Source organism: Anoplopoma fimbria, chromosome 23 (assembly GCF_027596085.1).
Source record: "Anoplopoma fimbria isolate UVic2021 breed Golden Eagle Sablefish chromosome 23, Afim_UVic_2022, whole genome shotgun sequence".
Lineage (NCBI taxonomy): Eukaryota > Metazoa > Chordata > Actinopteri > Perciformes > Anoplopomatidae > Anoplopoma > Anoplopoma fimbria.
The window spans coordinates 9,320,594-9,334,091 of NC_072471.1; the positions used below are offsets into that span (position 1 = coordinate 9,320,594).

The following is a 13,498-nucleotide window of genomic DNA, read 5'->3' on the forward strand; positions in this document are numbered from 1 at the left end:
GTAATCGAGTAAACAATCAAAGCATTTTGGATTACTTAATCAAAGCAACTCTCTTCCTGTCCGAAGAGGCTGCTATCTGGGGAGGAATGTAAGCGTGTGTGCATGTTTACACACATGCACAAACACACGAGCAACTCTTCTACTACAGAGTTCCTCAGAGATTGTTGTCATAGTGATGACCCCTGCCTAAAAGGGTCCTGGGAAATGTCCTGAAATGGCCTCGAGACGGAGAAAGGAATTATGTAACTTTCTGACCATCATAAACGTACAGACAATTCATCATACGCCCAATCATCAGTCATATCTGCATTATATTTATTTTTCAGTTTTGTAACAGAAATAAGATCAAGGCGATGATGCAACTATTAAGCTGCTGCTTAAACAAACAAACAAAAAGTCTTTATTCGGAAACAATCTCTGTCCCTCTGAGGTACATAAAAGTAAAATTATATTTAGCTCCATCCATCAGTCTATCCATCTATCTCCGTCCCTGCTCCTCCTCCTGTTCCCACTGTTTTCCCATGGACATACACTCACAGAGGGCCAGAGGTTTGGGACAGAAGGCCAGCCAGGTCTCTCCAGACTCAAAGCCCCAACCCTGGGAGGAAACCAGCTGAACCTGAGGCTGAAGGGCCACAGCTTATATGTACGTATATGTCCAAGTTTACCAAAAAAGCCTCACAGCTGATAAAGTTGGCAAAGAATCACCATGAAACAATGTAATGATGGTCTTTTATCGGGCTTATTAAGATGTGCACCTGTGCAAGAGTAACTCCTAGAAACAGAACCTTCTTTATCTTTGAAACTATCTATAAATAAATCCCTATTTAGTGTATCTAGTATATATTCTAAAGATACTGACTGTAAAAAGTGGAGTTGAAGTTATTCAAATGAGTTTTACTCAAATGATCCATCCATAACAGCTAGTAAGAATGGGTTGTTAAAGTTAAAAGACCGTGTAAGTGTTGGATAAGCTCACATATACAGAGGCTGCATGAAGATTTGCTGGTGAGGCTGATGTGAGTCTTAACTCGGTCCAGCTAAGCAAACAACTTAGGCCACTCGCATACACACATGTTCTGGGCCATGGGAATCAGTCGTCTGCTCTATGTAGCCACTGTTTTTGACACGACAGATGTGGTTTCACTGTCACAATTGTAACTTCTAAGAACTTTGGGTGAGAGAGGTGATTATTTGAGTTGGATTTACAGACGGTGTACTATCTTCTCAGCAGCTGACACCGCATTGCACTTTCAAGATATTGATAAAAGAATCATGCTTTGATTTTGTCTCCTTAATGATGTGATTATCATACAGGCTATGATTTGGAAGTGGTTTTTTTTCCCCACACTTAAAAAATGCTCAGGATGCTTGACGGTGGAGGGAATGACATGAATTATAATACGGTGGATTTGCACAGTTTGAAAGACTTGAAAGGCGAGTTGATTTTAGGTTCAGGGTTTCTGCACCTGGATGGGCTGCTCAGAAAGCCGTCTTAAACTTGTTTTGCTTCTCGTCTCGGTTGTTCCTCTCATTTCAATTCAAGTCCATCTAGTGTGCTTTATTGGCACAAAAGTGTTCAGCTTAAAGATAAAGATCAAGATTAAATACCGTTTTTTCTATCTGTGTGTATGTCGGTTTCAGAGCCTGGAGAATTGATTATTTTTATAGTCATCATTCGTTCTGCAGACCCTCCACCACACAGCGAGTATTAGCAGTCTATGCGGAAGTAATTAATCTAAAAAATGCACACACACACACTCACACTCACACTTATCCTTCCTCTCAAATACACAAAAGCTCTCCATCACATTCTCTCTCAAACACATACACAGACACACACATACATACACCCAGGCTGTGTATCTGCCGGTGACAGGCAGACAGTGCGGCGCTCAGGAGAATAAAACAGAGAAAAACATCTGGTTGGAACAGCTCAGCCTGACACACACACACACTCCTCTACCTCATTTCCTTCCGTTCATACAGACCCATAAAGGGCAAAATCCATAAGGGGCACGACTAATCTGGTTAGTGACTGGGAAGAAATGAGAGAGAAAAGATGAGAGACAGAGAGGGAGGAGGAGAGAGAGAGAGAACGAGAGGCAGACTAAAGAGACAGAAGAAGGCAGACAGAATGACAGAAAGGTGAGTATGTGGGAGCAATAATTCAGTTAGCTCTGATAGGTCAACCAAAGCGCCTATCCATCAGCTAGGCCAATCAGATTATGGTATCGACATTCTACCATACAGCGGACGATGTTTCCATTCGCCATGACCTTCTGTGTATGTGTATGTGCTGCTAGACAGGATTAGCCATTAAGCTGTTTTTGAAAAAAAAAACATGGACAGGCAGAAGCTTAGTGTGTGTGTGTGTGTGTGTGTGTGTGTGTGTGTGTGTGTGTGTGTGTGTGTGTGTACGTATGTGTGTGTATGCTTTCATGCAGTTGTCAATGGATCAAGGAGAACAACAAAAAACACCCTCAACAGACTGTACCAACTTTTCAAACACTAAAACATGAAACAGAGTGCCACGAATATATATTATAACATGTTTTTTACAAAACGTGTACAGCAAAAATATTCAATTCATGTACTTCATGTAACTTTATTTTGTATTTAATCTTAAAATGCAATTCTTTTTCACATTTGAGCCCCTTATAGTCCGTGTGAACAGAAGGAAGACTCACTCGCATCTGACTTGACTTCAGACAGGAAACATTTCTGTACAACCATACAGTTACACACTACCATCATCCGGTTATGATTTATTCAGACGCAGCAACTGCAGAGAGAGTAAGTACAAGGGATCTGGAGTGCTTCATATTGCTAGTGAATATCCTTTTAGCAGGATAATGATACACCTGTGGTGAAGGAGAAGGAGAGATTCATTTAGTACAGTAACTGTTTGACAAATGGATACGTACAAAAAAAAATCTTATTTTTGCCATTATTCTTAATTGTAATAAATATATCGTACAAATCACTAAAAGAAGTCAGACAGGGCAAGAAATACGAGAAGTCAGACAATGGTACCGATTTCTTATAAATTTCCAGATTACCCAAATTTAATTGGAGGAGAAAACAAAGCTTATTGTGGTTATTATGAACAAATGAAGTGTTTTCAATTAACTTCCCCGACTGTTTGCTTTCTGACAACCTGTCTTTTTGTCTGACTGCTGGTGTTTCTAAACCCGTTTAGACTTTGCTTATATGATGTTGCTCCAAAAATCTCAGAAATTTTGTTCCAGTTCTTTCTATGTCTCCATGCTATGTCTTTTCCTAATCACTTTTCCATGAGGGCAAGGAAAGATGGGAAAGAGAAACTTAGGAAAAGACAAGTGTGCTGCCAAGAGAATCCGACTACACTTAGTATGCATTAGGCCATGTAATTATACAACGGCTGTTGTTACTGAGGTTTGCAGAAGCTACCTCCTTAGTAACTGAAGCTAACCACCAGCCCATGTGAGGCGATAACTTAACAACTATCCCCAGACAAAAAAAAGAAGACAGAAATAGATCCGTTAGATGCATTGACATCTCTTCTTCTTCCATCTAACCAACTTCTAACATCTTCTCTACCAATTCTTGTTGTCTCTCTCTCTTTCTTGTCCCTCACTTCTACGTCTTCACCACCTCCTCCTCTCCTTCTTCCCCCATCCCTCTCTTTATTTCTCTCTCTATCACTGTGGGTGCCAACCAGAAGTTACCATAGAGACCAAGATGGGTTCCTACGTTACCATGGAAACTGTGGGCTGCAGCAGCAGACTCTCTCTCTCTTTCTCTCTCTTTCTCACACACACACACACACACACACACACACACACACACACACACACACACACACACACACACACACACACACACACACACACACACACACACACACACACACACACACACACAAATGGATGACACTGATCAGTATTGTACCAAGAATATCCACAGCACGCAGTCCTAATTACTACTCTTCTGACAGCATCCAGACTTCCTATTGTGTGTATGTGCACATGTATACCAATGTGTTGTTTGTGTGTGTGTACAACAGTGTGCGCTCTTGTATATGTGTGTGAAATTGTGTGTTTATGCCTGCTCCGGTGATCCATGTCATATACTTACATACCACTTACCACCAGTTGATAGCGTTGAACTGAGTCTTATATGAGACTGTAGTATGTCACTCTGTCACTCTGCACAGGCCTTTAGGCCTCATAAAACTTTCATTGCTTTCTACAACATGCCACACTGTTAACAACATAAGATCTGTGGTATAATGCAGTACTTGGTTTATAAAACATATGCAGTTTGGCGGTGGATTAACCATCATACAGTTTCAGTTAGTTGTCATTTTGAACTTTAACTGTGCCTGATACGGCAAACTCAGAACAGGACACAAAACTGCTGAATTGAGAAAAAACAACATCAACAACTGTCTGTAATAACAGACATAAACAATAATTTGTTTAATCTTTTATGCCAATGAAAATAAAAGGCAATTATGTTGATTTCTTTATCTTTTTAAACATTTTAGTCTCATCTTATCAACAGTAATACATTTCGATATAGTAACAGTTAGTGTTTAATGACGTTGGGGCCTCTCGTGATTGTCCCGTCACAGAAATAAAGGTTGTTGATGAACAACAAAATGAATACTGCAGTAGATGCAATAATTCAACTTAATTAGGGTCTATGTTTTGTTTTCCTACAATACCGGTTTAATAAAATCACGGGGTTAAGTTTTGGGTCAGTGAGCAAAAATTGGTCTGCATTTTTTTCTGTTGTTTTAATTGCTACAGCATGGAGACAAATAAAGATGTTTAATCAAAGCTCAACAGAAGAGTGGCAGATTAATAATGTCATAATATATTTTGATCTGAAATCCACAACAGTGAAAAACAGCATCCATAGGTCACTGTCTCAGCACTTGGGACAATATTCTGATGTGGGTGGGAGAATTGATCTTTTGTACACACCTACAGCTGAGCTTTTGTCGAAAAAGGATCTTAAAGCAATTTTAATCTTTGAAATCACCTCAGGTTGTGAAGCCTGATGTATTGTCAATCATTTTTGTCAGACAGCCTGCAATCTATGAGCAGGAAATGAAAAATGTGTTTTCTTCTCTCTCCACTGAAGAAACAGGTCTCAAATCATAAATAAAGCATGAATACACAGGAAGTTACAGGTACAGTGTAAAGCCAGTGATTCATCCAAAGATTGAATACCCCTTTAAATCCCACCGAGGTCAATGGAACTCACATATGTTGTGGTTCTGCTTTGGCCAAAGCATGTCATTTGTCAAGCCTTTTGAAAGTCCCTTTAAATGACATTGCTGAAAGGCAACGGATCTAAACGCAGCAGACAAATGCAGCATATGCTCAACATGCGTCTCATTAACAGACCTAAAATCCAATCTGTGGGCCTCTGGACTAGGATTACGTAATTCACACTTGTACCAGTCCATGCTTGTGTGTGTGTGAGTAAGAGAGGGAGAGAAAAAAACAGATTGTATTACGTTCATCAGTAATCTCTGACCCTGTATAGGAAGATAGATCACCTTAAACAATGGATTAAGATTCATGCACACACACAACCATAGACTAACAAGCACAACCACATGCTGCATATCTGCTGTGCCTCAACTGCACAACAGGCAGAGTTTTCCTACTATGTACGTGTTTTTATGTGGCTGATTAACTTTTAACTTTTTTACAGAGAAACAAAAACTCCTGTTTCCAGGCAACAAGCACTGTAGCTACCAGACGAGGGATGAAAGTTAAGATGAAAAGAAGAAAGGACACAAAAAAAGAAAGGAAGAGGTTTACAAAATAGCAGAGAAAGGTAACGTGGAGTGTATGTGTGTGCATGTGACGAAAACACTGACACACAATCTGTCTGTGGCTGTTTAATGTTGCCTTTAGTTTTTGTGGTGAGTCTGTCCAATGTCATGAGAAATGGTTCGCAAGTCAGCTTTTTCAATTTTTCCATGGCATTTTTTTCCTCCCAAATATAGACAGATGCCATGACATTTCTTCTCATGTTGGCTGTCAACTGTATTCTGTGTTTTTTTTCAGGGCCAACTTTAAAGACGAAATCCTGACTTAATGTGAAGATACAGGCTAAGGGTTTGACTAGCTGGCTTTTAACACCTTTAATGGTAGTAAGAGCAAGACAGATGGCTAATTGTTTAGTAAGAGAACTAACAGTACCCTCCTGGGAATCATAATGCAGATCATCAAATCTCATTGACAGACTGTCCCATGCTAACTCTCTCTAAACAACTGCAGAACCATCTCACAAGCTCCTGAAATGTCCCCAAAAAAAGAAATGCAAATCAGGCACTTTTCCTTAAACTGGCTTGGAGCAAATAAACTTGGCTACAGCGTAGTTCAGTCAGAGATTGTAAAAAAATATTTTTCACAATTAATAAACTTTGCTAGAATTTTGCCGTGTCCATAATGTTTTTCCAATGTGATCCTTCAAAACGGCATAACAATATGTGTATGGAAACATGGCTTATGTGTCAAATTATTACTGTCACTCTTCATCAGTTTCTGTCACTTTCACTTACAAAAACCTGTAATCTGTCCACCTCCAGGTTTAGCCTTCCTGTCAACAAACATCATCACTCCTGAAATGTCTCTGACAGACAGTAACTGGGCGACCATCAAGCTTTTATTTTTCTAACTAACTGCATCCCCTAAACCTGTTCTAGGTTAGAGGGTCTAAGGTCTTTCCCAGCATGCACTGGGAGGAAGGCTGGGGAATAGCCTGGACAGGTCACCACCAGTCCATCACACAACACTCAAACAATTTCAGTCTTACATCCACAGAGCCAAAGTTGACCTGACCTATGGGGAGGAGAGGACACCGATATTAAAGACAAAATAAACATTTAGAAATGTCTGCAAATACAGACTGAGGTGGGACAATACTTAGAGGGGAATGGTGAACTAGAGGAAACAAGGAGGCTAAAGAGAAGGAGAGAGAGAAACAGAGTAATTGGTCTAAAAATAATAGAACACAGGAGTATAAATCATCTCTTATAGACAGTGTGTGTGTGTTAGTGAGTGTGTGCATAAATGTGTGTGTATGCTAGTTGGCCTCTAAGGGGAAGGTAACTGTTACCCTTGAGAGAGAGAGAAAGAGAGAGAGAGAAAAGCAGGAGATGGGAGGAGGAAAAGGAGAGAAAGATACTGTATGTAAAGAGAGGGGAATTGAAAAAGCCAAGGTGAAAGGGTAAAGAAACATCCCCCTCTTCCTCACCCTTTTTTCTTCATCCCTCCATCCCAGCTTACAATTCCCTCTTTCTTCTTCTCCGTCTCAAGTGTAAAATGCTACCTCTTCAGTTCGGCATTCTGATGTGTGTGTGTGTGTATGTGTTTGCTGACTTATCACGACTTCTCCTGCCTCGCCGCGCAGGAAGACATATGCTGGACGGCCCCGCACACCACACACACACACACACACACACACACACACACACACACACACACACACACACACACACACACACACACACACACACACACACACACACACACACACACACACACACACACACACACACACACACACACACTTTCATCTATATGCACATGTACACTTTCTCACACGTACATACGCGCACTCACATTTGCACATGCAGTCACACAAGCGGAGGTACAAATGAAGACAAAGTGAAGTGACACACAAACGCACAGATCACTGTAGTGCATCAAGATCAGAGTAGCTGCTTGCTAAACTGACAGATAGATTACTATACTCTGTAACTCATTGCATGACTCACGGTATGGTGCGTGTGTGTGTGAGTCATCTAATATGCGTCTGGGATTGATCGTGCTGTTGTGATTTATAAGGAAGAGAGACAGACTGAAAGGTGGTATAGAATGACAAGAATTTACAGTTGTATAATAATATAGTATATTGAAAATAAATTATTATTCATCAGTTGTTGATGTGTTTTACAATGATAGTTGCACTTGAAATGTCTCACTTTTGTTCAGTCATACAAAGGTAAAGGAATACAGCACTTACAGTTATGACAAGATGGAACAACAACTGGTAAACTGAACTTGTTAAATTACTTTTTAACATTTGTCAATGTGAAATTTCATGGGTAGTTTTTTCTTATTTCTGAAATTCTATTTGAGAACCAGAAGTTACACCATCCAATCAACCAACATCCCAGTGTCTTTACATGGTCATACTGTATTTATACAGGACAAACTGTTCAGAAGAGAGCCAACATGAGAAATGAAACACATGGTCACTACTGTGTAATCCAGCTCTACATCACCTCATCTCTCTTTGTCATCCCAACCCTTCCCCGTAAACGCAGTGAGATAAGTGAAGCCGAGCTTGTTGGCACATTCTTTCACTCACTGCCCTCCCCTCCTCTCGCTCATCTTACTTCCCCTTTTCTTCTGTCCATATCCACCTCTCTCCTCGCTCTCTTTCTTCTCCTTTTTTGTCCATTTGTTTCTCTCCTCCAGCCTCCCCATGTCTCCCTCAGTGTTCTCTTTGCTCCCAATCATTTATCCTGTTCTCATAAAAGGAAGATACTGAAAAAGTGGGATGAACAAGAGGGGTTGAAGTAATGGAGAAATCACTGAGACAAATAAATGAAGTGAGAAGTACTGGTGTCATTGTGCCATTGGCATCTGCTGGATCAACCAATCAGATACAGACTGTAATCATCCTTCCTAAATGTGCCCCGAATGACAAACCAAAGACTTTTTCATGCAAGTCTCATTTGGTTTGCCCATTGCAATTAGAGGGTTCCCAGGATTCCCTGATTCATATAACGAGATATGAGGCTACATTGTGCATCAAGCTCATCATTTCAGATTACTTTTCTTGTATCACACTTGGATTATCAAGGAAAGCTTCCATGCCTCTGCAGACACGGTTTCAAATTACAATTTGTAGTAAACATAGAGATAGATTCAGAACACAAATATTGACAAAGTCTGTGTTTTTATGACTTATGTGACTGAACAACAGCAAAATGAGAACACACGAACCAACACACACACACACACACACACACACACACACACACACACACACACACACACACACACACACACACACACACACACACACACACACACACACACACACACACACACACACACAGTGATGATGTGGGATATGTGCTGTGTGTGACAGGGGGCTGAATTTTGCCTTCCAGCCCTTTACCTACTGAGATCAAACACAACCATGAGTGTGTATGTGCCCACAGAAGTGCACGTGTGTGAATCCCACTGTGTTGACGTATGGTCTCCTCAGATATGATGCAGGATGGGCCAACAGCCATGGGAGTAGGGTTTTCATTTGAAACTTAAGATGACAGACAGAATATTTCAGATAGACAGAGGCAGATAGAATAAACTACTTAGGTTAAAATATGCCCTGATGTTTACACATCTGGAAGGCAAATAATGAAATAATATTTCAAATATTAGAAATACAGCAGCACTGCTTTCCACTAGAATCACCAGGAAATATTGAATCACTTCTGAAGAGAAACAGAATTACTTCCATATCCTTTCTATTTTTTTTTGTTGCAATATCCAAAATCTTGTGGAGAGCAAGTTTCCTCCTGAAAGACAAATAAAAAAACCCACTAAGCCTCCCTCTCCCTCTGTGTCCATCCCTCTTGTGCTCCCTCGTTGTTGAATTGGTTGTATTGCTCCTATCAGAACCAAACACACCACTCTATCTCCCCGCAGAGTGCAGGAAAAGCCCCGTCTGTGAATGAGTGTGTTTGCGAGTGTGTGTGTGTGTGTTATTTGTGTGTGTGTGTGTGTGTGTGTGTGTGTGTGTGTGTGTGTGTGTGTGTGTGTGTGTGTGTGTGTGTGTGTGTGTGTGTGTTTGGAAGTGCGTTGAGAATTGCTCTATCATTCCTCCCCTGGTTAATGTCCAGTAGAGCGCGACCGGAGCACAACACTGTGAAAATGGAGAAACGGAGATACAATGGGAAAACACTGACAAATGTGTGTTGGTGTGTCAGAGGAAAAAAATGAAAAAATATTATGGAAATGTGAATCCATTGCTTTATGAGCGCTGTAACTGATATGCCAATTATTTCTAATGGCAGCTGGAATCAATAACAATTCCCCTCAGTAAGTAACATATGCTCTCATTACATCACGCTATTATGTGTACTGAAATGTCCATTTCAAGTCAGACATTTCCAATGTGAACTAAAGTAACTGAACTTTGCAACAGATTTGTTTTTGTTTTTTTAGGTCTCATAATATTGCAAAAATATTTAATGTAAAGCAACCCTTTTCAGATCACAAATAGTTATTGTTAATCCAGCTTTAAATATCTACTTTCATTAGTTTTGTTTCATAATTTACTTCCTAGTTTTCACTGTTGTAGTTTCATGTGTGTTATTCAATAAAATATATAAAGAATAAAGTGAAAGAAATTTTTTCTAAAGAATGATGTCACTATGTTTTTCATTCTCAGGTTAATACTGTGTATGAGCTGTACAAAAAGTTTTCCTGAAGTAGTTCAGAACACAATAATAGCAGGGGGAAGTAGGGAACTATGGCAACGAGAGATCTCTGGCTCCTTCATTAGAACATAAGAGTCCATACTGTATCTTTGAGCAGTCAGATTGCTCAGCAGAAACTGAGGAACTGTGGAGAATATGGAAACGCGACATTAAGTGATCCGAGTCAAAAGCCAGCATCTAACCCCCTGACCTCCAAAATCCTTATTGATGAAATGTGATTAAAAGAGAAGGGAGCTTGAGCAGCTCTCCTATGGGTGCTATAGCAATGCCACCATGACACCCGAACAGGATTAACTGCTAACACCCACTTCCCTGCTGTTACCATAGTAGCACTGTTGAAACAGCGACCCACAAGCTATAAAAAGACAAACTGAACTTGACGAAAGTGAAAAGTGAAAAAGAAAAAGAAAGTAATTAAGATAAGGAGGAGAGGGGGTGACCAACTCATCTTTTGTTGGTATTTAACATATGATTTGACTAAAGCACATTTTAGCTGATGGGCCAAAACGAGAAAAAAATAAGAGGAGAGATAGAGGGAAAGGGCTGAGCAGGACTATATTAAAAAGGCTTACAGGGTTATTAATGAGGGCAGAAGAGAACAAAATAATTTCTCTCTTTCTTCCTTCACTGTGGAAACCACAGAGGATCTGTCCTCACCCTGTCTCCTTTCAACCTCCGTATTCTCCCTCTTTCAATCACTTCTTCTTCCTGACTCTGGGAAACCTCCAACACTTTTTGTTTCAAATCAAACTGACAGGAATACCCAGGTTGGCTCTGCAGTATCACATCCTCAATCACAAACAAACAAGGATGTAGAAAGGATGAGACAGACGGGTAGAGTTAAAAAGTGAGATTTTCTTGATACGATCACAAGATGTGGAGAGACGATGGAGGAAAAAGTGTGAGGATGGAGAGTTAAGTGAGCTTGGGGAGCACCGCATTAGTTCAGGCAGAGCACTGAAGTCCCACACAGGCTATCAGTTGATCAGTATCAGCTGACTTGGTTTATATAATCCGACAGGCTCGCTCTCTCACTCTCCTCTAATCATTCATGATGCTTCTGCTGCTGCTGTGGCCGGTTACGCTGATTTATTCTTCTGGTAAACCAGCATCATACTGCCAGAATTTCTGAGCAAACATAACTTTCGATAGCATCTCTTGAATTGTGCATTATGAATACACCACATCTCAGTGATACTGTACGAGTCTGCTGGGCTCTGATGGGACACACAAGAGAGGTTTGTGGTGCATGCTGCTAAATTAGATTAAAGTAGCATCCCCGAGAGAAAAGCCTTTTCTACATACATGCCAATATAAATGCATCATCTTGAACCACTGTTCTGTATGACCAATATACAATCTTTCATTTCCCCCTTTCTTCCTTTCTGTAGCAAATCAGATTATGGTGAAAATAAAGTCTTTTTTTCACTCACCTCGGCGACAAGAGTGACAATATGTTCTGTTTTGAGCCGTCTGTGTGTGTTGTGGGTATTTCTATGATCAAAGACAAAACAAAGCAAACACACACCACCTACTCTCTCTCTGTCAGCTCAGTGGGGGACACAAAGGATGTGGCTTGCGGCCCTGTTACTTACTGTACAGACATGGTCATCATTAACTGCAAGAAAGACGCACACAGACGAGCTTGCACATCTGACACATAACTCACTGTCTCAGACCACACGGAAATACAACCTCGCACATTCACCAGTCAAGACGGCGTAATTAGGGGACGTCCAACGGCGGCCGATAGATCTCATGAATTTCGCTACATTTCCGTCATCATTTGTTGACCACCCGACCAGACCCGATGGACCAAACGCCACCAAAAGGAGAACCACGATGGAAGCTACACTAACCCAGCTAGGACTCAATGACCTCCTGCTCCTGGCTGATATCCGGTTGCAGGAACATTTAGGCTAACCTGGCAACGGGAGGTTGGTGATTGTTGTGCCCACATCTTTACATCTTTACAGAGAACTGGCTCCAACATCGGGGCGGCTGTGGCACAGAGGTAGAGCGGGTCGTTTTTCAATCAGAAGATCGGCGGCTACCCCAATCCATGTTGAAGTTTCCTTGGGCAAGACACTTAAGTTTCTCCTGATGTGCAGGTGGCACCTTGCATGGTTCACCTCTGCCATTGGCGTATGAATGAGTGTGTGAAGGGGTAAATGATAACATGTAGTGGTTACAACTTTAAATGGTTGAAGTCCATTTACCATTTACCATCATGGTATTTTAGAACAAGCCGGACTTGACAGGCGGACTGCTGGACAGAGCGCACGACTCCAGTGGGACGAGAGAAGGCAGACTGTTGACATCGATGATGGTTGGTGCTCAAACATAGTCAAAGACCATGAAGTGAGAGGAAAAAAGGGAGAGCAAGATGCTTGGAAGAATTCCAGCCGTGTGCGTTTGCATACAACAGCATAATAATGCAATACTAATGCTTGTATTGCATACCTGTGTGTGAGGGAGTGTGTGTGCATGTGCTTCCACCTTTTTACCACATTCATCACTTTATCCTCACTTTACCTTAAAAGTTCTTAGCAAGGGAACTCTGAGCTGACTTGTGTTTGAATGCACTTGGACTGCTGCTCTACACACTATGCTCTTCACCCTGGAGTGTCTAACTGAGGGGGAAGCGGAGGAAAGGCCCCTTAAGGAGAAGAATACTTTTGTTGCTTCTCAAATGTTTATTTCATAAGTCTCCGGTTTTCAAACAGTGCTTGGAGAAGTACCTCAAAACTGCAAACATAGACAAAAAAAAAAATGGGACAAAACAACTGTTGTTTATACAGGTGAAATTGTAAATATTACCACTTTGTACAAACATTAAAAAAAATGTATATTCATGAGTTGTTTAAATAAAGCACAAAAAGCTGTCAGATGTCGTATGCTTTGGTCTAGCAGAGGTCTTTAAAAATGTAAAATCAGCTTGACTGATATGCACACTACTGGCCTATAAGT

The 13,498-nt window shown here is 40.8% G+C and overlaps 1 protein-coding gene across 1 annotated transcript in view; it reads right to left on the bottom strand.

Annotated features, from left to right (window-relative positions):
- Nucleotides 1-13,498, bottom strand: part of cacna1c (calcium channel, voltage-dependent, L type, alpha 1C subunit) — a 173,552-nt gene that overhangs the window by 67,059 nt on the left and 92,995 nt on the right.